This window comes from Drosophila arizonae, chromosome 5 (assembly GCF_054131065.1).
Source record: "Drosophila arizonae isolate 15081-1271.41 chromosome 5, UAZ_ARI_1.0, whole genome shotgun sequence".
Classification (NCBI taxonomy): domain Eukaryota; kingdom Metazoa; phylum Arthropoda; class Insecta; order Diptera; family Drosophilidae; genus Drosophila; species Drosophila arizonae.
In genome coordinates this window covers 12,742,837-12,767,637 of record NC_142925.1, presented here as the reverse complement: position 1 = coordinate 12,767,637, position 24,801 = coordinate 12,742,837, and the positions used below count along the sequence as shown (strand labels likewise).

The 24,801-nt window shown below is 38.9% G+C and overlaps 1 long non-coding RNA gene across 1 annotated transcript; it reads left to right on the top strand.

The window, feature by feature from the left end:
- Positions 1-21,124: 21,124 nt before the first annotated feature.
- LOC149268514 (uncharacterized) lies at positions 21,125-23,932 on the top strand. The gene is made up of 2 exons (XR_016270335.1): positions 21,125-22,458; positions 23,238-23,932. It is a non-coding gene; the product is annotated as an uncharacterized LOC149268514 (long non-coding RNA).
- Positions 23,933-24,801: the final 869 nt, after the last annotated feature.

Genomic DNA, 24,801 nt, shown 5'->3' with positions numbered 1-24,801 from the left:
TGTAGGAAAGTTATTCATTATGGAAAGATTTCCTTATTTATTTTTTATTTTATATTATAAAATATATTTATATATAGATTTATTATATTATATAAACAAAGCATGTATTTAAAATTTATACATAATATTTTTAAATGTATGTATTAATTTTTAAAATAAATAATTAAAACAATTAAAAATATAATTCGATATAAATAAAATATATTAATATATATATATGACACTATAAATCATATATAGTATCAAATAAAAAAATATATTTATTACGGATAAAAGTATTAAAATAAAATAATAATATTAATACTAAAACTTTTAAAATAAAATAAAATAAATAAATAAGTCCTTTTACATTATTATATTTCCATCAAGAAAATATGCATTAAATAATTAATATAAATATATTTAATATATTTGTAATTATATATGTATTCCATAATATGAAAACGCTTATTTATTCAACTGTTCATGAGCTCCTAGTTTAACTCGTTTAATTAGGCTGCTCTTAATTAAAGTTTGATCAGCTTAGTCGTTCACTTCGCTCTGCCATTCACTGGCTGCATGTGAAAATAATTTTGATTGAATTTCAATTACTTATGTATTTGGAAAATGAAAACTTCAAGTTAATTTGTAGGCTTAGTTTGTGGACTCAACTGGAGCTAAGGGCAAGTTTTTATTGAATTTCATTCAATTAAGGCCACTTGACAACCCTTAGATCTGGACAAGCTACGCAAAAGTTTATGCGGGGCTAATGTGATTACTCCTGTCATTATTGCGTGGCCTTCTCTCTCTCTCTCTCTCTCTCTCTCTCTTGCTATCTCTCTCCTGCTCTCTCTTGTGGCTCTGTGAGCTTCTCGTTCGCTCGCACTGCCATTAAATTGACCGCTGGTTGATTTTGTCCAAGTATATATATGTATATATCTGTATGTCCCTCTGTGTGTGTGTGTGTGTGTGTGTGTGTGTGTGTGTGAGCGTGTCTGTGTGCATTTAACTGCACGTTTGCAAACTTTGAACCGCGCTGCGTCTGGCTCTGGCTCCAGCTCTGGCTCTAACTCTGCCTCTGCGCCTGTATGTAAGTATGTATGTGTGTGTGTGTGTATTTGATTGGTTATTGACTTTTAACAGAAAAATTGATGTAATGCAATTAGTTTTGCAGCTAAACCGTTTGATGATTGCCCAACAACAACAACCACAACGACGAACGTTGCGATAAACGACTCGTTTAGCCCGAATCATTCGTATCGTAGTATAATGCATGGGTGGCAGTCGCATCCTGGCCAAGGGGCCAGTGGGCAGGGGGCAGGGGGTGGTGTCAGACCTGCACCGAAGCTGAGCAGTGGCATTCTTATCTTCTACATGTGGCAGCATCCGATGACGCAAGCATTCGTCAATTGTAAATTGCTGAATGAGCGGACAAACAGTCCATTTAAATTGATTTGCTTACTGGGCGTATGATTAATGAATGGCAGCACATTACAGCAAATTATCGCTCATCTCTTGACTCTAGAAATTCCAATAAAAGGGACTTTAATTAAGTAACACGAAATGCTACGCGAATTTTTCTTCTTTAATTAAAAATTAAAATGAAAATCAAATAAATGGATGCATAAAAGTTAAGTGGAGTATAAATGAGAATTAAATTAGATATATTTAGATATGATAACAAAATATTAATATCATATTTATAAATATATCAACAGCTACTTGCTCAGATAAACTTGGAAAACAATGTGAAGCTAACTAACTTAGGAACAGTTAGTTATAGTTGCAATTTTTTGAATTGTTGCCAAGTTCTGGTAACTCTATAAGGCTCTACGTACTTCATCACCTATTTATGCATTCAACAGCCGCAGGACTCAGACAGCCAATCAGACAATGAGAGCTACAGCAATCTAATATTTTATAAAAATATTATAAATCAATCATATAAAAATGTATATAAAGCTATTTGAGCAAGTCGATTAAAAAGTGGAAAACTGCTGATATAACATTTTTTATTTTATTATTATTATTTTTTTTTTTTATAGAATAAATTTGGAAACTGTATTTTCAAATTTTCAACTTAGTTTGCAGTGGAGCGGGCAAGTTTTTAATTGGAGCACAATGGCTGCTTGTTAAATTAAATATTTTATTTTAAAAATAAATATTGCCCGACGGGCAATTAAGCGATGAAGGTGGATTGGCTGCTTTATGCTAGGGCCAGGGAAACTGTGCAGAAATTCGCTTTGGGGGCGGCATCGGCGGCAGCGGCGGTGGCGACGCTGGGGGCGTGTGTTGAAACTACGAAATTATCAATTAAGCCATGGGTGGCTATCAATTACACGCATGCTCCAAAATTAAACCATAACGCGAAATATGCAATCACAATAACAAGAACAACAGAGTCGAGATGCTGTGAACGGTACGTAACGGTACGGTACGCTACGGTATGGCCAAATGAAGTGAAACATTGCCAGTTGGTTCGAGCAGGGAGCGGGTGGAGCGGAGTGAGAAGTAGTTGAAATTTATTACAGTTGCACGAAACAAAGCGTAAAACTTTTGCTGCTTAATTGAAAAATATAAATTGTGGCAATGTGCGCGAGTATGTTCGAGTATATGAGTGTGGCTGAGTGCGTACAAGTGTGTGTGTGTGTGTGTGTGTGTGAGAGAGAGTTCGCGACGGAAGTGAAGTCAGCAGCAGAACAACAACATTAATAACGCTGGCAGCGGAAATAATAAAAACCATTTTAACGATGACGACCGAAACATATACATATATACATACACACATACACACACATATATAGAATTGGCTCTGGATTATGGAATTGCCAAAATCATTGTCCCCGGGGCGGTAATCCACATATATAGAACTGCAGCAGTTAAATGCCCCTAATATGCTGAACTTTTGGGGCATGAAGAGGAAGCGGAGGAGGAGAAAAAAAAGACGAGCTGGCAGCCAATTAGGTGTACACGAAAGTGAAAAGTTTGCGCATAAACCGGGAGCGTGAAACTAAAGACAGCAGGGCGCCCCCAACAATTTACAAGCGGAAAAACGACAATCAATGCGGGTCAATATTTGTCAGGGGCAAACAGCGAGCGGCATGCGGCATGCGGCATGGGGCATGCGGCAAGCAAGTAGTGGCGCATAAAAAAAGGGCACAAAATCACACAGCCAAAAGGCCAAGAAAAACAAAAAGGCAACATCAGTGCCAACACACGGGGAGAGAAAGAGGCGACATACAGGTGGAGACCCACAAAAAAGTAGCGAATGTAAAAATGTACACAATAAAGGAAAAAAAAGGGAAGTACAACTGAACACACACACACACTCACTCATACTCACACACAGTTGTACACAATTATCACATCGGCAACGGCTGAAGCCTTTGATGATGAGCTTCCTGCACATCAAAAGCCAAAAATAGAGCATCCCGAAAAAGGCAAACCAGTCGCATTTTGCACATCACACCGAACAGCAACAAAATAGCCAAAAAAAAAAAAAAAAAACAAAAAGAAAAAAAAAAAGCCAAAAGGATCGAAATGAGTAAAACGTAACGAACAAACAATCAACGTGCGCTGCTGTCAGTCACACAAACACACATACACCTACACACAGCCACACACTCACACATCCATATGTATATTTCGGATATGTCTCTCTCTCCGCTGCGTGTGTTTGATAAAATCTGTGGCCTCTGGTAGACAGCGGCTGCCGTTGAGCAGCCACAAAATCCACACAGTTATCCACACACACACCCACACACATACAATCCCTCACTCACACACACACACAGATGAGGGCCAAAGCAAACACACCTTGACTTCTGGTCAGATATTCTGATTTGTTTGAGTTTCTACTTTTGCAGCTTAACAAATTAAGCGCTCAATCGGCAGGTTACCAACACAAATCAACAGCAACAACAACAACAGCACGCACACAGAGAGAGTAAGAGAGAGAGAGAGAGTGAAGCAGAGAAAAAAGAAAATGACAAGAAATTCTGACCAAATGATTAGCAGGTTTATAACGTATGGTGCCTTAGCAAGTATATTTTCGTTTGGTAAATGCAAGCAAAAGAACTCAATTTCTGATATTTTGTCTCAAAATGTAACTTTAAAGCTAAAGCCTTGTATTGGTAGAGAGTGCTGGACTAGAAGATATCATGGAGAACAGTTTGATGAGATCCATTAGAGAAGCACAGATGTAGAGTCACGTGAAAGGGTTTTTCTAACACGATGATCTAATAAATTACAAATAAAGAAACGCTTAACATAAATGTTATATTGTTTAATAAATAAATAAATATAAAATAAAATATATATAAAATAATAAATATATATATTTATATTTTATTTCATATTTTATAATTAGATATACATTTATATATAAAATTTTTATAAAATTGTATTTTATGATTTTATAATATCTTTTAATAATAATACTTAAACATTTTATATATTTATATTTAATTTATTTTTGAATTTCATTTATTTAATTTTATATTTATTTATTTATTTATATTTAATTTATTTTCAAGTTTTTTATTGATATAAAATAAAATGTAAAATAAATTTATGCATTTGTTTTTTTTTTTTTTTACAATTTAAAATGCATTTTTTTTTTTAAATTTAATTTGATATTTATTTATTATTTTTAGTTTCATACATTGTATTTTTTTTTATTCATACACCTATTTTATGTGTAAAGTTGCGCGCACCCGGCGTATGCTTGTTATAGCGTGCTAACAGCTTATTTGCCCACTTTCAAATGTGCATGGCCATTGAAAAGTCGTTGCATTGCGTACTTGTCATTAGGATTATTTGTTGTTGTTGTTGCCTGTACGCATTGCCTATGTCCTTTGCCGTATGTCCTATGTCCTATGTCTATAGTCCATGGCCAGCAGTGCTGTGCCTGCAACTCAAACTTCACCTGTGTCACCTGTGCGCGCTGACATTTTTGTTTGCTCTCTGCTGTACAGGCAGTCAACATATATGTTGTTTGTTCGCTATGTGCATGTGTGTGTGTGTGTGTGTGTCGAGGACTTTTGGGTAGCTGAAGCCGGCGTTGAGTCCCAGGGTCGACTCGTTAGTGCCATCGTCTATATGAAAAGCAACTTTTGATGAATTTATTCGCTAAACATGTTTATTATTTGCTGCTAAATCACACAGCAATTTGCCAATTTTAAGAGTTTTATTGCGACTGTGTGTGTGTGTGTGTGTGTGTGTATGTGTATGTATTTAATGGTATTTGAGCCAGCGTGTGTGTGTGTGTCTTTTTGTGTGCTGTGTTGATTAATGGTCGCACACAAACTAACAAACAATTCATCCAACAGTCTGTGAAAAGTTACTTTTGGTGGCTTAAATGGGTCCACCCTAAAAACGGACGGACATGCGAACAGAACGCATTGAGGTTTAGAATTGTGAGCTAAATGCGAACAAAACTTTTGCCTTTTTATTTTATTTTATTTATTTTGTTTCAATTTGTCCAACTTTTGATCATTTTGCATATGAATTTGGAATCGCATTGTTTTTAAAATATTTGCGAAAAATGCAAAGGGAAATTTACGAATTTAGGAAAAGAGTATTGTTAGCTTGAAGCATGAGTCCATTTGAGTTCTATTTTTAGCTTAATAGCTTAGTTTATATTAAAAGTAATACATGACTAATTACTGTCCTTATGAAACAAAGCTTTATTACACTGTAACGAATTTGTATGATTCGCCTCACTTTCAGAAAACTTCAAATCAATTTATTATATTGAATTCTCTCTCCCACACCCCTTGTCGTTGCTTTAGTGGAATTTAGCTGGAAGCGTTGTTAATATTTTGAGCGCTGTAATTAATTTAAAGCCTTGTAATTAATAATCAACAGCAGCGTGTTGTGGCTGGTTTACTAAGGCAGCAACAGCAGCACCAACAGCAACAGCAACAACAACAACAACAAAGTTCTTTGGCAACACCAGCGGCAACGGATAAGCAGCATAATTAACACTGCGGCCAGTTGGGCCATTTTAAGAGCTTTACGGGGGCTTTGCCATGCGCCAGATAACGGATTGAATACTAAATCGTTTGCTTTTAAGTAGATGCCTTCTATCACATTGCTGAATTATATATATGAGTAGGATTTGTGTTGTAAGCATTTGAAATTTTGCTGATTGGATTTAGTTGGCGTTATTAAATTTCATGCTGATTTCTATGGAATCGTAAGCAAAGCTTGATGGAAATTAGAGCTTCACTTGAAGGAGTTGATAAGCTCAATAATATTGACTCTCTGCAATATATGATATGTATATATTTGCATTTACTGAATGGGCTAAAATATTTCCAATCACTGTCCGTAAATAAAGGAATATTTGAATATTGACTATTAAAAATAGTCTCTAAAGACTTCCAAATGCCTTTGACTGTTATGAATAGATATAGTTTTATCCTTTGCATAGACTATGCTAGTAATAGTAGTAGTAGCTAAGCTCATAGCTGAGCTATGATTGCTATAAATAGTCACAGTCAACTGCTACTGATAGTACGGCTAAACAGTAAATAGTAAACAGTTATTATCGATTATCCCCTGCTATAGATAAAGCGCCACTTAATTTGAAGAATATTGCAAGAAACGTATTAGATGGCAAGATATTGAAGTAGCTGTCCCTAAGAAATATTGTTAGCTGACCTGGATAAGAGAAGGCTACATGCTTCGCTGCTCAGCAGAGGGCCGACAGGCCACAGGAGAGCTACAACTAGCTTTAGCTCGGCTCTGGCTTAACATGAGTTTATATTTAGCTTGGGCTCGGTTTAATTAGCAGTTCATTGCTGGAACTGCATTGGCAGTTCATTGTGTCGCCGATACAGCAATTGCCACTTGTTTTGTTTGACGATTTCAATCAGACACATCATCAATCACAACGCCGCGCGCAGTCGAGGGCGAGGCAGGAGCAGAGGCAGGAGCAGGGGCAGTTGACAGTGCCCCTTGTTGTATTGGCAGTCGTGACATTGCAATTTGGTGCTTCGTGGTAAATGTATACATATATATATATATATTTGTATGTGTGAGTGTGTGTGTGTGTTTGTGTGCGCGTATATCCTTACCCATAATTGGCAATTCATGCAGGAAACAGGCCATTATGCCGCTGTTAACTTATTAGTTGGCATGAAAGTCGTGCTTAACGCCTTGCAGTTTGCTCAATTTCGGTATCGACGATGATCATCAGTGCTGCGTCATCTTCGGCATTGGCTGTCGCCCCTTGAGTGACGGAAGTGTCCAATTTTATGCAATAATAAATTTAATTAGCTGCTACACAGTCCACTTCAGGAGCAGGCTTAGTTGTTGCCTCACACCTCAGCTGAGCTCAGTTCGGCTCAGTTGAGCTCAGCTGCCGGCTCCATGTGCCTGGCCGTAGGGGCTTAAATTATCCTCTGCCTGTTGAGCAGAAGTGCACAGACAGAGGTGAGTGGCAAGGTGTTGGTGTGATGGTCACAATAAGCTGCCTAATTGCAAATGCAGCTGCCCCGGGCACGTCACTCACACTCACACCCACACACATGTATAGATTTAGATTATATTGAAGTGTGTGCATGCATTAGCAGCTGTCTCGCTCTGCCACCCTCTCACCTTCTGTGTGTGTTGCCGTTAATTACTCTTGATATCTACGACTAACATAGCTGCGGGGCGGCTACTAAAAATGCTTTCAGTGTACCATGCCCAAAAATTTAATGTACCATTCCGACTTTAATCCATTCAAGCATACATATTTATGATGCCATAAAAGGGCACTGCGGCAGCAACAGCTACTTCATGTGGCACATGCAAATTTGCAACGTTTTTTGCCACATAAAATTACAAGAATTTTATGGTTAATAAAAGAGTCGGGCACACACATACATACACATGCATGTGCACATACATACATAAGAAATCGCAAGAAATTAACTTGGTAAGCAATGCGCTGGCATGCTCCAGATCGGCTAACTACACTGAGAGAAATGTGTCATGTGAACACTCAGTAGCTAACAAATGGGGAGCAATTTGTTGGAATTTGATAGCAATATATTATTTATATATTATATATTTATATATTTTATTAAAAAAATATTTTTTTTATTTTATTAATTAATATAAATTTTATTTTGAACTTACTAGAAATACTTTATTTATATATTTTGCATTTATTATATATTATATAAATTCAAATATTATTTATATAATTTTTGCATATAGATTTTTTATATATTGAACATAAATTTATTTTATTTTATACTAATTTATATAAATATTGTTTTGAATTTAATACAATAGAATTATTTTATTTATGTATTTTCTATTAATATATAAATTTTATATTGGATAAATACAAATTTTATTTATGTAATTTTTGTATATTTATTCTTTATATAATTAATGAAATATAATAATTTTACTAATTATTTGTTTCATATTTATTTATTATTTAGACACTAAAAATAATTTTGACAACATAATTTTATTTAAAGTTGAATTAATTTCAGCTCGATGACTTTCAGAAAAATGTTTAATGAAAGCTGTCTTTTACTGTCTTTGCTAATTAATTTCCATTGCCTTTACTCGATTTTCTCTCAGTGCATGCGACGTTATTGGCTTTGGCACCTCGCGCTGCTCGCTGTTGCCAATTTTGTGCCGGCTGCAGTTCAAACACAATAAAAATTATGCGTGCCATAAATCCAGCTGATGAGATTCGCTTCGCCCAAGCAAATGTCGTTATCGCGTCAAACTTAAGCAGCAGCAGGAGTCGCATCAGTGGCAGCGGCAGCAGGAGCAGCAGCAGCGTAGGGAGATGGCAGAGCGGGAATCTGGATCGCTGCTATGGCTGGCTGTAAAGTGCGGCTATGCGATAATAATTTTCGCCTAATAATGATGCGCGTTATGGCTTCACGCGTTTCGGTTGCCATAACTCTGCATGTCTTCCATGGGCTGACAGTCGGCAGCAAGCCAAACAAATGACGCCATCCAGCAGGGCGCTGGCTGCTGCCAAGCTGCAAGCAAAAACTCAATCATAATCTGTTGCCCTGACAGGAAGATACGCTGATATGGCCAGATATGTAGATTGAATCGGAGCTGGCTGGCTGCTTGTTGTCGCTGTGACAACTTTCTGGCTGCTGAGTTTTGGCATTGCCATTGCCGTTGCCATTGCCATTGCCATCGTCATTGTCATTGTCAGCTCATTGCCAGCTCATTGCAATAACTTCTCGTTTGGTCGCAAGGCGGGTGACGCCTTTGCTCCTTTGCGCCTTGCCTCTTGGCCCTTATTGTGCAGTTGGTAATCAGTGGCATTGGCATCGTAAACAGCAGCCGGAAGAAGATAAGACACTTGCCGCACTGGCTTAATGCCTCTTAATGTACTTCCTGACCCCCAGCCGCCCGCTCTGCCGCTTCCTCTGTAGATTAGCAGTATAAAAAAAGAAAAGTATGAACTCTTTGTATGCAATCATTTTATATGGATGCTTTCTACAATGTTGCCGTAGTATTGTGTGAAGTGCTCGACTAAGCATGGCAAAATTAGGCTCCGCTTCGAAAATGGAGCTATGAATAATTTATGCCATTGTGGCTGTCGTCCGACTGGCATCCAGGCAAACAAGTGGGCCAGCTGGCATCAGCACATGAACGGAACCAGCTCAAAACCTCTGCATAATTGCCTATAAATGTCTGGCAATTTCAAGAAGTTAAAATGTTCAAGTCTTTTGGCCGCAGCCGCACGGCACTTTGTGCATTTCCGGCAACTGCATCCACAGCATGTTGACAAGAAATTGCATAATTATGGCTTGCCGGACAAGCGGTCAGATCAACTCAACCGCAAGTGCTGTCTTTACACGACGCAAGCAGCAGCAGGAGCAGCAGGAGCAGGAGCAGGATATGCTTTGGGTTTCGGTCAGTTGATGGCATGGAGACAGCAACTGGCCGCAAATGTGAAGCCAGGTTGCAAGAGAAATAAAAAAAGAGAGAGCAAGAGAGGAGAACAAGACGAACTATTATAGCACTCCCATTTCCTCTGCCCAATGCGAGCTTGTGCATATGCATGTGCGGCATTACGAGAGAGAGAGTGGGAGTGAGAGAGACGTGAAGCTAAAGGAAGTTTAAACAGCAGCCATGGCTGGCGGTGGGACAGAACAATTGAATTGCATAACATGAATAGAAATGAATTGGCAGCCCCTGCTAGCTGGCCAGAGCAGCTGCAGCTCGAGCATGGTGGCGATGGGCAAACATATCCTGCGGCTTACCTAGCGCGCCCAGGGCCAAAGGGGCCAAAAAAGTTAACTGCTTTTATATTTGCATACACCTTGTATGACTGTCTCTGTGTGTGTGTCTGCGTGTGTGTGTGTGTGTGTGGCCTGTCCTTCTAATGCGAGACATTCATGCACTTTGTGGTTGTAAATATTTGCATATAGATTTCGCACAAGCTGCACACACACACACACACACACACAGACACACACATGCATGCATGCCATTCGATTGCCTGTTAATAATAAAATAATAATATAATCATTTATGGCAGTGCATTTAATATTGATCACACAGCTTCAAGTGCAAGCCATGGCCTGGCTTAGCCTCCGCCCGGTGTTTCCAGGCGCAGCCAAGAGCATTTTTACACTCGATTAACTGTGTGTTTAGTCGTGATTATGTGCACAGAGAGACAGCAAGAGAGACTGAGAGAGAGGGAGAGAGAGAGAGAGAGAGAGAGAGAGAGAGAGAGAGAGAGAGAGAGAGAGACACGTGTCTGCATATGAGTATTGTTTAGGTACTTAGATTATCGCTGCTGTTACTGCTCCTGTTGTTGCTGCTGCTGTTGCTGCTTCTGTTGTTGTTGTTGTTGCTGTTGCTGCTGCTGCTGCTGTTGCACGTGCCGTAACAAACACTTTTCAAGTAAAACGCTCAAATAGCTGAGCAAATTACAATAAACGTTGGCTGGCTATTGGATTTTCATTAAATTGCCGCTCGCATATGTGCATGTGTGCGTGTGTGTGTGTGTGTAGCGGGTGGATATACAAAAAAGTATTGCCTACATTGCGGCGCCGGCGAAATGGAAAGTTAAGCACTTGAAACGACTTAAAGTGCTGGCAGTTGCCTTGCCACTCCAGAGACTGGTCCTTGGCTTGGCTTGGCTTACGATTTTCGTACCGTTTTCCACCCCTTTATGCGCACGCACGCCACCCCATGCCACGCCACACCACATCGACAATAAGACGCAATGCCTTTTGTTCTTTTTTTGCACAGTTGCACACAATAATGAAAATGTTGTTGTTTGTGAAATTCCAACAGCCGTTGCTGGCACAGTTGAGCGCGCACACACACAGAGGCAAAACTTAGCTATCACACAGACACACACACACACACACACACACATGGCATTACTTCCGCCTCAGCGGTAATAATTTTAAAATCAATACAATTCAATAAAGTTTTATTACTGAAGCTGCCTGGGGAGCTGAGCAACTCTTTGGCTTTGGCAATCGTCAAACTCTTTTGGGGAATCGCAACGCTTGGCTTTAAGTCGCTGCTTTTGTCTTAGCCGGATTGGCGGATTACCAGATCTTACCTAATGCTCGTATTAGCCATAAACTTTGCTCTTTGTCGCGCGCGCCACCTCAAATTGCTGGCAATTAGAATATGCACGCTTTGTAACGCAAATTGTGGCTGTGCAGCCAGCGAACTTATGGCACCGCCCATTTGTATGCAAATGCCAGCACGGACAAATGGACAGACTGGCGGACAGACGGAAAGGGAGACACACGCGGGCAGTGTCTGTTGCCATTTGGCTTCGTCGTTGTGCTGCTACATTTTCAGTTCCAGCTGCTGATGAATCAAAGTCATAACGTGGCCAGGGAACAGTTCGCCATCGCCATCGCCATCTCCATCTCCATCTTCATCGCGCTCGCATTCGCATTCGCGTTACGCATCGTTATGCACAGCGGCAGATGACTGTTATTAAAATCAGTTGTTCGTCAGCAGCATCAGAGCAGCCAGGCAGCCAGGCAGCCAGACAGCGCTTTGGGTCCCTTGCTCGGGCGCCAGCTGTGCGACTCCAGTCGACGGCCAGCGCCAGCTCAATTTGCCCGCTCATAGATGCCGCCGCTGCGGCGGTGGGATGGGCTCGGCGCATTCATTTAATGTCTTAATTTTGCACTCATCCAAGTGAAAAATTAAAATGGTTTCCGTTGTTCGGGCTTTTGGGCAGCGTCGCTCGCTTATTAACTGCAGCAGGTGAAATGAAGTCGATGCTGGCATAATTCTAATGCCGCTGCCGCTGCCACCGCCACCGCCACTGCCCCAGCCGCCTCCTGTTTAAATATTAATAATAAAGTCGAGGGGGGCCGCGCTCCGGCCACAAATTGTTAAATTGAAGCTAATAAAATTTGGTGTATCCAACGTGCCGCCCCACCCATTTTATGGCCCACAAATTTCATGGCGATTAAATTTGATGGCAGCGCATGCATCTCACGCCCATCTCAATCGCCCGGCCATGCCAAGCCATTCCACGCCTCCTCCATTGCGTAATTGTGGCCAAACACTTTGAGGCGCTGCTGTGGCTGAGAGCACAAACAATAGAGCGTCTTTATGCTTGCCAAAATGTAATGCACACAGCGACGGAACAAAAGCAAAAAAACAGAAAAAAGCTGAGAAAAACAGCTAAAAACAAGCTGAAACTCTAGAGTCTAGAGTGCTCGAAAAGCAAATACCCTCCAGGTTAATTTGCTAGAATTGTGTATGTGATCTAAACTATCAAAGTCGGGTTTCCCTTTAAATATCATTTGCCAGTATAGCCATGGGCTGGAGCTGCGCTGCAGTGCAATTAAAAATATGGAATTAATTTGATTTACCTCGTCTACTCTGAGACTGCCTTCTGTTGTATGAAGTCTGCTTGTGCAGAGTCTGCATTTGTTTGCTGAGATTGGGAATGAAACCACAAATAAATAAATATATTAACAGCACAAAGTTTATGATATTTATCTAACTCGACTTTCCATCAGCAGCAACCAAATGCAATACAAAAATTCTGCCCCTACTAGAAACAAATTTGACCTCAATATATGAAACAATAATTATTATTATTATTTTTTTTTTAATTTAACATTCATAAACATTATTAAATAAAGAATAAAAAACATATAATAGAATATAAAATACATATTTAATTATGAAACTAAGTTTGCATTAAAAAATTTTAATAACTTGTACAAAATCTTTTTTATTTTCATTAAAAATATATACAATTTGTCAATTGAATTGAATTGTATTTATGTATAAATATATTTACATTTAAAAAAATTCAGAAGTGAAATATAAAATAAATAAGGAATATTAAATTAAATTAAATTATTTTTCATTCATTGTAAAATTGTATAATATAAATTAAATAAAATAACAAGCAATAATATATTTAATTTATATTTATTATGATATTTAAAAAATTTAAAGAATCCAGAAATTAAATATAAAATAAATCAAAAATAAATATATTAAATTAAATTATTATTCATTCATTGTAAAATTGTATAATATTAAATAAATAGGTAATAATATATTTAATTTATTATTTATTATTTTTTAGTAATATATTTGATATATTTACATATATATATTTGCACGCATATGTATATTGAAAAATTGTATTATAAATTCGTATGTACCAAACTGAAAATAGATAAAATTCAATAAATGAAGAAAAATAAAATAAATAATAGTTGTGTGGTAAAATAAATGGAATTATTTATTTTAAATTAAACTTTTCAAAGTTATGTATACACACACATATGTACATATATACTTTTATATAATTCAATAGTATATCAGCCTCATATTTCATTGCAATCTAAAAGCATCAATTTCAATTCGAGTAATTTGAGAGCAATGCATACAACTCTTGAGGCGTCTTTTAATGGCACTAGGGTATAAGCAGCTAAGATAGAGAGAGAGAGAAGGAGAAAAAAAAAACAAAAAAACTGTGCAAACTCTGGCAAAATTAAAGCGCCAAAACGCGTAAAATGCAAATGTGCGCGTCTTGTTAAGGGTTGGGCTCTGGCCTCAGCATGGTATGAGGGGGCTGCAGAGGGTTGCGCGTCGGTTTTGTGCAAATTATGGTTTAACACCTCATTGAACTCTATGGCAGAGTAGAGCAGCCGAGGGGAGTGGAGTGAGGTGGAGTGGAGAGCCAAGTCGAAAGCTGCGAAAATTTGAATTTGAATATGAATTTCGAGAATTTCATATTCAAATGAGTCTTCAAAGACTTTGGCCGCCCCATCGCTGGGAATAGAGTTAATTATATATGTATATAGATAAATATAAATTATGGCTTATTGTGCGTTTTTATCTTGGCAAATTGGCCGCACAAAACGCCAATTAAATTGCACTTCAAAGGCGAGGCCTCGACGCCTCAGTGCCTTGACATATTAAATTCGAAAAATTGACGCCGATCGCCTGCGAGCAAACAGTTTTGCATCAAATTGTTTATGGCAAAGCCGCTGTGCGTAGTGCATATGTAAAACCTAATTACAACTAATTGCTATTTGCACAGCTGACAACCTTTGACCTAATGCAAACAAAAACATGCATTCGCTGTGTGTGTGTGTGTGTGCATTTGTTGTGCGGTCGCTGGTCAACAAGCCAATCCAAACCTTGAACGCTGCCCAGCAGCAACAGCAGCAACTGCAGCAGGAGTCAGGCAAATAAACAAAACGCTTTGATTAGAAAATTTCATTACACGAAATCGAACGCTTGCCAATTGTACACACACACACACACAGACAGAGAGAGAGAGGGAGTGTGTGTGTGAGAGAGACACACGCATGCACACAAATGCAAATACAATCAGTGGCAATGCAAACAAATAAATGCACAAAGGGCAGTCCCATTGCCTGCCCAATGCGTCAGTTCATTAAAATGGAGCTGCGCCTCTGCCTGGGCCTGGGCATGGGCGTGGCCCACTGCACGTGCCTCTGCTATATGCAGCTATATGCAGCTCCTCAATCTGTGCCTAAAAACGCAATTTAATAACGGCTGCAAATGAGCATATGCAACATGCTGCATGTGTGCGTGTGTGTGTGTGTGTGTGCGCCTCGTGTTTGTGTCAAATTTTATGGCCCAAAGGCGCATTTGAAATGAAATCGACAGGCTCAGTGTGAGGACGCCGCTAAAGCTTTGCCTTGCCCCGCCCCGCACCGCCCCGCCCCGCCCTGTCTTGCCATGCGCCGCCTGTGCCACAATTTGGAATGGCTCTAATGCTGTATGTTGCACTATTTGCCCATAGACGGGCAACTCAATTTATTAACGCACACACACACACACACACATACACCCATGGGGAAACATGCACTGGCTGAGGCAGCTGCAGACATTGTTGGGGCATGCAGCTTGTTGCAAATGCTTGCCAGCTAAATTATTACAAATGCATTTGTGCAACAACTTTGGCAGTTGGCAAAAACCGTTGCATGGGTCAGTTGCAATACACACACACACGCACGCACACGCACACTCCGATCGTTGCGCATTTGTGTTTAAGTGGCGTCCCTTGCCCCTTGCACCTCCCCCTCCCTTGAATATGATGGAATGCATTCGCATCCATCTGCCGAAAAAGCCAGCTGCAGTTCTAGTTTATCATGCAACTGGGCTGCGTTGCATGCAACCAACTCATGTCAATAACGAGCTGCCACATAAACTATGATCCACAACAAGGCCCGACAACTGCACGAGTTTATTAAATATTTATTAGAGTCCATCAAAGGAATAATATTGATTGCTGCTCTTAACCAAGTTACAGCATGTTCTCTGTGAATTTGACAACGAATGATATATGTGGTATATGAATATTTGAGATATATTTATTTGTTGTTATTTATTATGCGTATTTATAAGGAAGGGTAGTTAAAGGACTTGACTATTAGTATTGTAATATCAGAGCTAGATTTTCTTTCTAAGGGAATTCTACAGGGCTGTCCATATTTCACGGATCCATCTGGCAATCCTTCAAGGCTTCCCATATTCCAAGAACTCATCTTATTATTATTATTATTATTATTATTTTTTTTTTTTTTAAGTAAAATAAAAACACAATTATTAAAATTTTTTCTAACGATTTTCATCAGTTGATTTAGTTCTTGTAGATGTGTTGACATAATTTCAATGAATATGATATCTCTCTCTCTCTCTCTCTCTCTCTCTCTCTCTCTGTTAAAAGTTGAATGGTTGCCAGACGGGCCCGTCGAATATGGGCAACCCTATATTTGTATATTGTGATTGAGCTTAATTTTTTCTACAATTCTTATCTGTCTTCTATCTCACGGCACTTCGGCTGACATGCCGAAGCTAAGCCGAAGCTTGGAGCTCGATCATAGTAAGAGACTGAAAATCGTTCGACTAACGTTCGGCTCTGCTAATTTTTCCAGATGTACCATAGGCATTCAGAGAGAGAGAGAGAGAGAGAGAGAGAGAGAGAAAGATATCAAGCTCAGACAGATCAACCAAAGGCAGATCTCACTCTTCAGTGATGCACTTACCTCTAACTACTATAATATATTATAATATTCGTTTGGCTTCACAGTTCGCTTCATTTCGTCTATTCAACTTACTCAGTCTTCCACCAGAATATCTCCACTTAAAACTCATAACTTTTCCAACTCTCGTGCAGCTTCCATCGATGGCAATTAATAATTTGTCATTATATGCTGATGCATTCGTCAATATTTAACGCATTTAATTTGCAATTCTCATTAGCCTTTCTTAATGAAATTACTGAAAAATATATCAACAGAACTTTGATGTGTGCATTTAAAAAGCGCAACCGTTCGACCGATTGCAGCGTTTAAAAATGCGGTATATCAATATCATCGACTATGTAATTTACGCTTAATTTGTAGCCATTACCACAAAAATGCATTAAGTGTGTGTGTGTGTGTGCGTGTGTGTGGGTGTTTGCCTTTAAATGTGCTGCAATTATTTGCAATGCAATTTTAATTGAGTGCTGAAATATTTGCGGACAATTCGCGCTGCAATCAAATATATAACGAGCAGCAATTATATATTTATTGAGAGTCTCCGCAAGGCGCATCAAATTATTTACAACTAAAAACAATAACCATATAGATATATATTTATGAATGCATATAGAACTGTTTCAAAATGCTCATCAATTATTCATTAAATGTTTGTTAGGTTTGATTGCGATTTCTAGTTTTAGATGGAAACTTTATTTTTAATTATTTATGATTTACTAAAAATTGTATACAAAAAATATAAAGAAATTTATTTGTTAAATTTTAGTGAGTTAAAAATATTTTGTAATATAAATAGCAGATTTTTATAGTTCAGTTTTTTATTTCTTTTTTTTTTTTTTTTTCTTTTTGTGACTTGTTTTTGCTGCTCTAATGAGCTGCTCTCCATGTTGAGCTCGAGTGCATTGCGTGCTTGCGTGTTGGCCGTTTTTGTGTTGGCCTTAACAACTAGCCACATGTCGACATGGCCAGAAGAAGCTTTAGCCATAGCCAAACTATTTTGCATTCGAGGCACTCGCCACAGCAGCAGCAGGAGAAGCAGAAGGAGGAGGAGGAGGAGCAGCAGCAGCAGCAGCAGCAGATAACACCCCCATTTCAGCACTTTGAAAAAGTTTAAATATAAATTAAAAACTTTTCTCATTTTTTTTTGCACTTTTGTTGCTGCTGTTGTTGTTGTTGTTTTTTATTTGGTATGTATTTTATGTGAATGCAAAGTAAAAAGTTTGCCGCACGACATTGAGCAACAAGGAGAAGTAAGCAGTGGTTGTTGTTGTTGCTGTAGAGTGCTGCTGGCTATCAGCATTAGCACATTTTAATCTTTGGCCGTAATCCTTTACCAATTTCCGTTTCAGTTACTTTGGCGACTCGCGCGGCCTAGCAACGACTACAACTAAAATTTATGCAATGACCGAAATCTGCAATACATTATTGCCGCTGTCAGATGAAGTTGTCCCTTTTACAAAATTAATTGCATCCTCTTTGGCCCCCTCCACCCCACAAAAAATTACTGGCCGAAAGCCGAAAACTGAAAACCGAAAACCGAGCGCCAGAAACTGTGGCTGCCAACTGGCAGAAGGCGGCGAGCCGACGACAACATTGTTGTAATATTTTTGTTAGTAAAATGTGGTCAAACTTTGGCTGCCATAAAGGCGCAAACAACAAGGTTCCATTGAGAGACTCTATGTGTGTGTGAGTGTGTGTGTGTGTGTGGGCAGGCTAGCCGCAAACATTTGACCGTAATGCAAACGCATTTGCTGCATAGAAAGCTCTTTGGGTCTTGTGAACACATTGCGGCCCACACGGAGCACTTGGCCAGCTCGGAGTAACCGAAAAATGCAGTTGCTGATCATTTGCTTGCTTTGCATTAAGACAAACTTGAGTGGGAGCAGGAGCAAGAGCAGCAGCAGGCACAGGCACTGGAGCACATTAGTACAACATGAAAGGGATTGCATTTTGCTTGCGGCTAGCCAGAGGCAACACTGAGGCAGTCAACCCAGTGCATGGCCAGGCAAAAATCACTCGAATATCTTTTCACTTTGAGCCAGAGCTACGTGTGTGTGTGTGTGTGTGTGTGTGCGTGGCACCAAATGTAATCTTTGACTGTGGCCATATATCTCTTTGCAGCGGCTTAGCTGGCCAGGCACAAAAATGCGGTTTACAAAAAGGAAATTAAGTTCAATAAAAGAGTATTTGAAATTTATTGGGGTCAGCTGCCAAGAGGCATCCATTTAAGCTTTAAGCCCGCACTTTGGCTGTGGAGCAGGCGAAAGGCCTCATTTTTGACAAGCTCTTAATATGCCCCACTCGAGCAGCTGCCTGCAAGGCGAGGCAAGGCGAGGCGTGGCCCACTTGGCCTCGCCAGGCTTTGCTTCGCTCTTGCCTCTGTGCAACCGGAGCATAATTGCATTTCGTGGACAATTAATTTCTTTTCTATTGCCCATTTCGTCGTAATTTAATTGCAAATTACTTCCTTTTGTGTTTGTGTCCGTTTGCTGCGCTGCTCGCTGCTCGTTCGCAATTGTAGCTTCATTTGCCTTTCGCTACTGCCCCAACGAGTCCGTGGCCCAGTTCGTGCCTAGGCCGAGCAACCAGCAGGCAGCTCGTTCGCTTTTCATTTCTATTTTTCCTTTTTTTGTGCATTTGAAATTAGCAAAAATGTAAAACCAAATTGCAAAAGTTCTGCAGAAGCAACAACATCAATTGGACGCGCCATAAATTCAGTTAACTATGAAAGCGCACAGTTGGTCGACATTTTGTTGCAGTGTAGAGCGACGGATGCAGCGATTAAAGCCAGTCGCAAATAGCTGAAATCTTGAGCTTTAGCTGCTGATTTTAAGATTGCTATATTTGGTATTTTAAGTTAAAGAAATTGTTGCTATATTAAGTTAATGAAAGTTTGGCAACGGATTAATGTATTTGAGCAGCAATCAAGTCAATCAACAAATCAGGTTGATCAAGCCTGAAGATATGGGAATGGTGAAGTCATATAAAAGAGAAGCGTTGTTGTTGTAAAGCAGATGTGAAGGTAAGTCTAAATGGAAAATCCTAGCTCCTAGCTGCTGCTATATGCCATGAAAAATCATTTTAATATATTAAGGTATCAGATATTTATTTATATATATAAATATATATATATATATTTTTTTTTTATAAAAGCTTTCGCTTTGGAGGCTTATTTATAAATATTGTTAGAGTACCTTAAATATAAAGAATTTCAATATATTCATAAGGCATCTTTGAATAAAATATGTCGAGTAGGAGTTTGATAGCAAACTTATGCTCACTTCGGTTAAGACTGCAACAGGTAAAGAAATTTGAAATCCTGTTGGCCAGAGCTCTCAATGATTAGGTGCTTCGTTAACGAAATCTCATTTTATACCTCAAGTTTTAGGCATATATTGAAAATGTTGATTGCCTAATGTGATTTATAATATATAGTGTTTATAATAAGTTTGAATAGGCAAGTCTTTCATAGCTCTCACTCCTCAGCATAATTTGCAGTGATTCGAATAAATATGCGAAATATTACAAATAATTAAGTTAGTAAATAATTAATTTTTAATTTTAGTCCCATTTATAGATCTAACACATAATTCTTACAGTTAATAAAAAGTCGAATGATAAATGACTGAGGACATTTTAAGTAGCTCAACTAATGCGCAATTGTCATATAAAATGAACCTGCTCAAGCAGCATTTATTTGATGTCTCTCTCTCTCTCTCTCTCTCTCTCTCTCTCTCTCTCTCTCTCTCTCTCTCTCTCTCTCTCTCTCTCTCTCTCTTTCGACTTTGACAAGTTTTGGAAATGCTGCTAGCGTCTGCAATTTCTATAAGACTGTCATTTGTTTAACTGGCGTATCAAATATTTAAATGGGCTGTTCCACGTTCTCAAATGCGCTCAGTATTTAGTTATTGTTCTTTCGCATTTGAGAGTGAGTGAGAGAGAGAGAGAGAGAGAGAGAGAGAGAGAGAGGGATGGAGAAAGAGAGTCGAGGCGGGTGCAGCTGCTGAGCGAAGTGAAAACAATCTCCAGCCACTTGAGCTGCACATAAAATTTCATTTGACATTTTTGCATAATTGAAGCAAAGTGCAGACTGCAAGCATCTGAAAGAAAGTTGCGCAGAGCTGCGTTTGCCAGCGTTTGCCTGGGTTGCCTGGTCAGCAGCGCAGGCGACACGAATCCAACAAAGGCGACAAGTTTGCACTGGGCAAATGAAAGCACGACCCGCTAGTTTGGGTGGTTCGGGTGGCTTGGGTGGAGTCAGTTGCTTGCTTTGCCAACAAAGTAGAAAATCCGAAAGAAAAACACAAAATTTTGCGCTTACGCTTTCAAGTCGATCGCAGGGCAGACGCTGCACTCTCCCTCACTCTCTCTCTCTCTCTCTCTCTCTCACTTCTTCTACATTGATTGGGTAACCTGTGCAGGGGGTTGGGCTTGTGGAAGGGGGGGGGGGGGGGTGCGGAAATCAGCAGTGGCAATTGTTTGGCTGCGCTTTTGGCATTGCAATTCATTTGAAATTTATGCAAAGTAGGTTGCGAAATGGCATAAAAACACTGCCACACATAATCCCGATGCAGAAAATTTGGGATTTGGGATTTGGGATTTCGGATTTACATTTCCTGCCGGTCCTTCGAGCCGGAGATTCATCCACATCCATCAAATCAGCATTCCAACGGCCGTCGAGATAAGTATCCCATACTTCCGTAAAATAGTACATTAATATCTCACTGGCACTTCTGATCCGCCATATTCCCTTGTATATACATACATATATATGTATGTACTAATTTTGCGACTTATTCACCGATTACATGCCTATACATATACATATATATATCCTTATATATTTAGACACTTAATAAGCTGTTCAATTACTTTCCTTGCACGAGCAACTCTTTTACGTTTTACTAAAATATAATACACAATATCCTTTGTGTTTTGTAGTAAACTCACGTCCGCTTTTATTGTAATCCGATCATGCAAATTTAATTGCTATTCCACTGCAATTTCTACTCACATACATACAGACCACGTTCACATAAAGTCAACACTTGGTATATTTAAATAAAGAACAATAAAATAACCAACAATATCCTTTGGGGTTTTTTATTATATATATTTACACTATCACCTTCGTGTTTAAATCCATATGTACGCACATTCATACATACATACATATAGTCCACTATTGGTCCCACATGTACCATTACTTAAAGCTTATTAAATTTCAAGTTCCCTGTGGCGACACATTTCCTTCATTCATTTGCAAGTCACTAAAATATAACACAATATTCTTTGTGTTCTTAACTACATATGCACATAACATCCGTACAATATCCTTTGTATTCATAATTACATATGTACGTTACTTCCCCGGTGATTTACTTGCATTTGCATGTATGTATGTACATAAAAAAGATCTTCGTTCGTCCGACTTCTAATTTCTACACACATACATAAAGTCCACCTTCACATAAAGACAACACTTGGCAGATTTCAATAAAGAACAATAAAATAACCAACAATATCCTTTGGGTTTTTTATTATGCACATTTATTGCTTTTACTTTTTTGTATGTACATCTACATTTACGCACATACATACATAAAAATATCTGTGACATACATACATATGTGCGCATATGCAATATGATAAAATTTATAAAATAAAATGAAAAGAAAAATAATATAAAAAAAACACTTGTTGTTTTTCTTGTTCACAAATTTATTGTTTTCTTTCCGCAATCACAAAAATTTTATATTTTATAAACAAAATATGTGCACTTCTTCCGCGTGGAATTCAAACAGCTGTGGTTGTCACCGATAACAATCACAGCCTCCCCGATCACTATCGCCGACCGCCACACTTTCGAGCCGATAGTTCTTGATCAATATATTGCACGAATATTCGGTGACCTACTTTGTGACGTCATTATTACTACTGTTTTCGTTTGCTTTCCTTTCTTTGGGTATTTATTTAAAATAAACAAATTTAATTTAAACTTAATTTATCCTAATTAAGTTAATTAAATTATTCCTTTACTGTGTCTGCTTATCCAAGCAAATTTAATTCAAACTTAATTTATCCTAATTAAGTTAATTAAATTATTCCTTTACTGTGTCTGCTTATCCAAGCAAATTTAATTCAAACTTAATTTATCCTAATTAAGTTAATTAAATTATTCCTTTCCTGTGTCTGCTTATCCAAGCAAATTTAATTCAAACTTAATTTATCCTAATTAAGTTAATTAAATTATTCCTTTCCTGTGTCTGCTTATCCAAGCAAATTTAATTCAAACTTAATTTATCCTAATTAAGTTAATTAAATTATTCCTTTACTGTGTCTGCTTATCCAAGCAAATTTAATTCAAACTTAATTTATCCTAATTAAGTTAATTAAATTATTCCTTTACTGTGTCTGCTTATCCAAGCAAATTTAATTCAAACTTAATTTATCCTAATTAAGTTAATTAAATTATTCCTTTACTGTGTCTGCTTATCCAAGCAAATTTAATTCAAACTTAATTTATCCTAATTAAGTTAATTAAATTATTCCTTTACTGTGTCTGCTTATCCAAACAAATTTAATTCAAACTTAATTTATCCTAATTAAGTTAATTAAAGTATCCCTTTTTTGTCCGCTTATCCAAGCAAATTTAATTCAAACTTAATTTCTCCTAATTAGGTTAATTAAATTTTTGTTTAGTTTGTTCATTCATTCACCGCCCTGCACATCTCTCTTTTCCAGCCACCGACGCTGTCCGCTCAATCTGTGAAACCAGCCGGCACCAATTCTTTCGGGTGCCGCGCGTGCAGAATAATCCACGCTTCATTGGCAAGGACCATGGGTCTATCCGTCACCAGCGTGGGTCCGGGAAAAGTGTGCACGGCAATCTTCCGCTCCAAAACATCGGAGCTCTCTCACGATGCCCTCCTCCAGATGGACCCTCAGGTCAATTGCCGGACCCCAATTCAGCCGATCGAGCACGCAGCCAATCCGGGATCACGTTCGCCGACAGCAATTGGGCTCGACTCAGTCTGGTGTTCGTTGTGTTGGGGGCTGACGGGTATCCTCACGTCATCTTTCCGGGAGTCGTCCTCAGCACTGACGGTCATCCAATGGCCCAGAATACTGGCGGGTCCTTTCGGGTTCCTACTCGTGAGGTCCACCAGCCATGTTTGCAATCCTTGCAAGGGGGGGAGTATGTTAATGCCAGATCCCATTAACAGGATTGCTCCTCCCCCACATAGCCCGGCTGTGTTATTACCAGCACTCTGTTGATGTAAATTAACAGCGTTCTGTTAATGGTACAACCGTTGGCTCTCGTCACTTGCCTCTCCTGGTTTTTTTCTCTGACTTTTCAACGCCCTTTTGACATGTGTACAAGTACAAATTACATCGCCATCTTTCAAGGCACAAAATAAATAATTTTTAAAATCAAACCCACGTGTCCTCACTTATCACGACTCCACACTACAACATTTGGCAGACCGTGCAGCAGCAAAGGTAATTTGCAATTAGATGCCAAGCGGCCAGCTAGCCAGCTTGCCAGCCAGCCAGCTGAACCAATTAATTCATTTCGCAAGTATTTAGCTGCATAATTTGCCTTGGCTATGCATGGCGCTTGTATTTGGCCGTAATATAAATTAAATGGCAATTAATTAGCAAAAGTTGGCAGCATTAATAAATGCAGGCACATTCATTACACCTGCATTAATAGCCAAAACTTTCGGCTCAATATTATTCAAGGTATACCAGAAGGAGCTCCTGCTGCTGCTCCTGCTGCTGCTCCTGCTGCTGCTCCTGCTGCATCATTTCTCAAACGCAGGCAAATGAAAGCACTTAATCTTGTGCTTGAACTTTGCAACGGAAACACCAAAACCCAAACACTTTTGTAATTTTAATCAATTCATCTTAATTTCGTTTGAAGTGCACATTAACCTAATGGCCAGACCGAAGAGGTAGCTCGACTCTGTCTCTCTCTCTCTCTCTCTCTCGCTCCCTCTTTCGCTCTCGCCCTCGCGCTGTCCAAGTCTCTGGCCAACTACAAACTCCAGTCCAGGCTAACAACTTGCGGCTGGCTAACAAGTGCTTTTCCTACCATATTAAAATGTTATCTGCTGCTCTGCTCTACAGATGAGAGAGAGAGGCAGAGTAGGCGAGAGTGAGACAGATAGAGCTTAGCTCTGGCACAGCGGCAAGGGCAAGAGACGACGACGAAATATAAAAAATAGACAACTTCTGCTCTGCCATGGCCCTGGCCCAGCTCTGCTCCTGCTCTGCTCCGGCTCTGCTCTGACTCTGCTCTGAC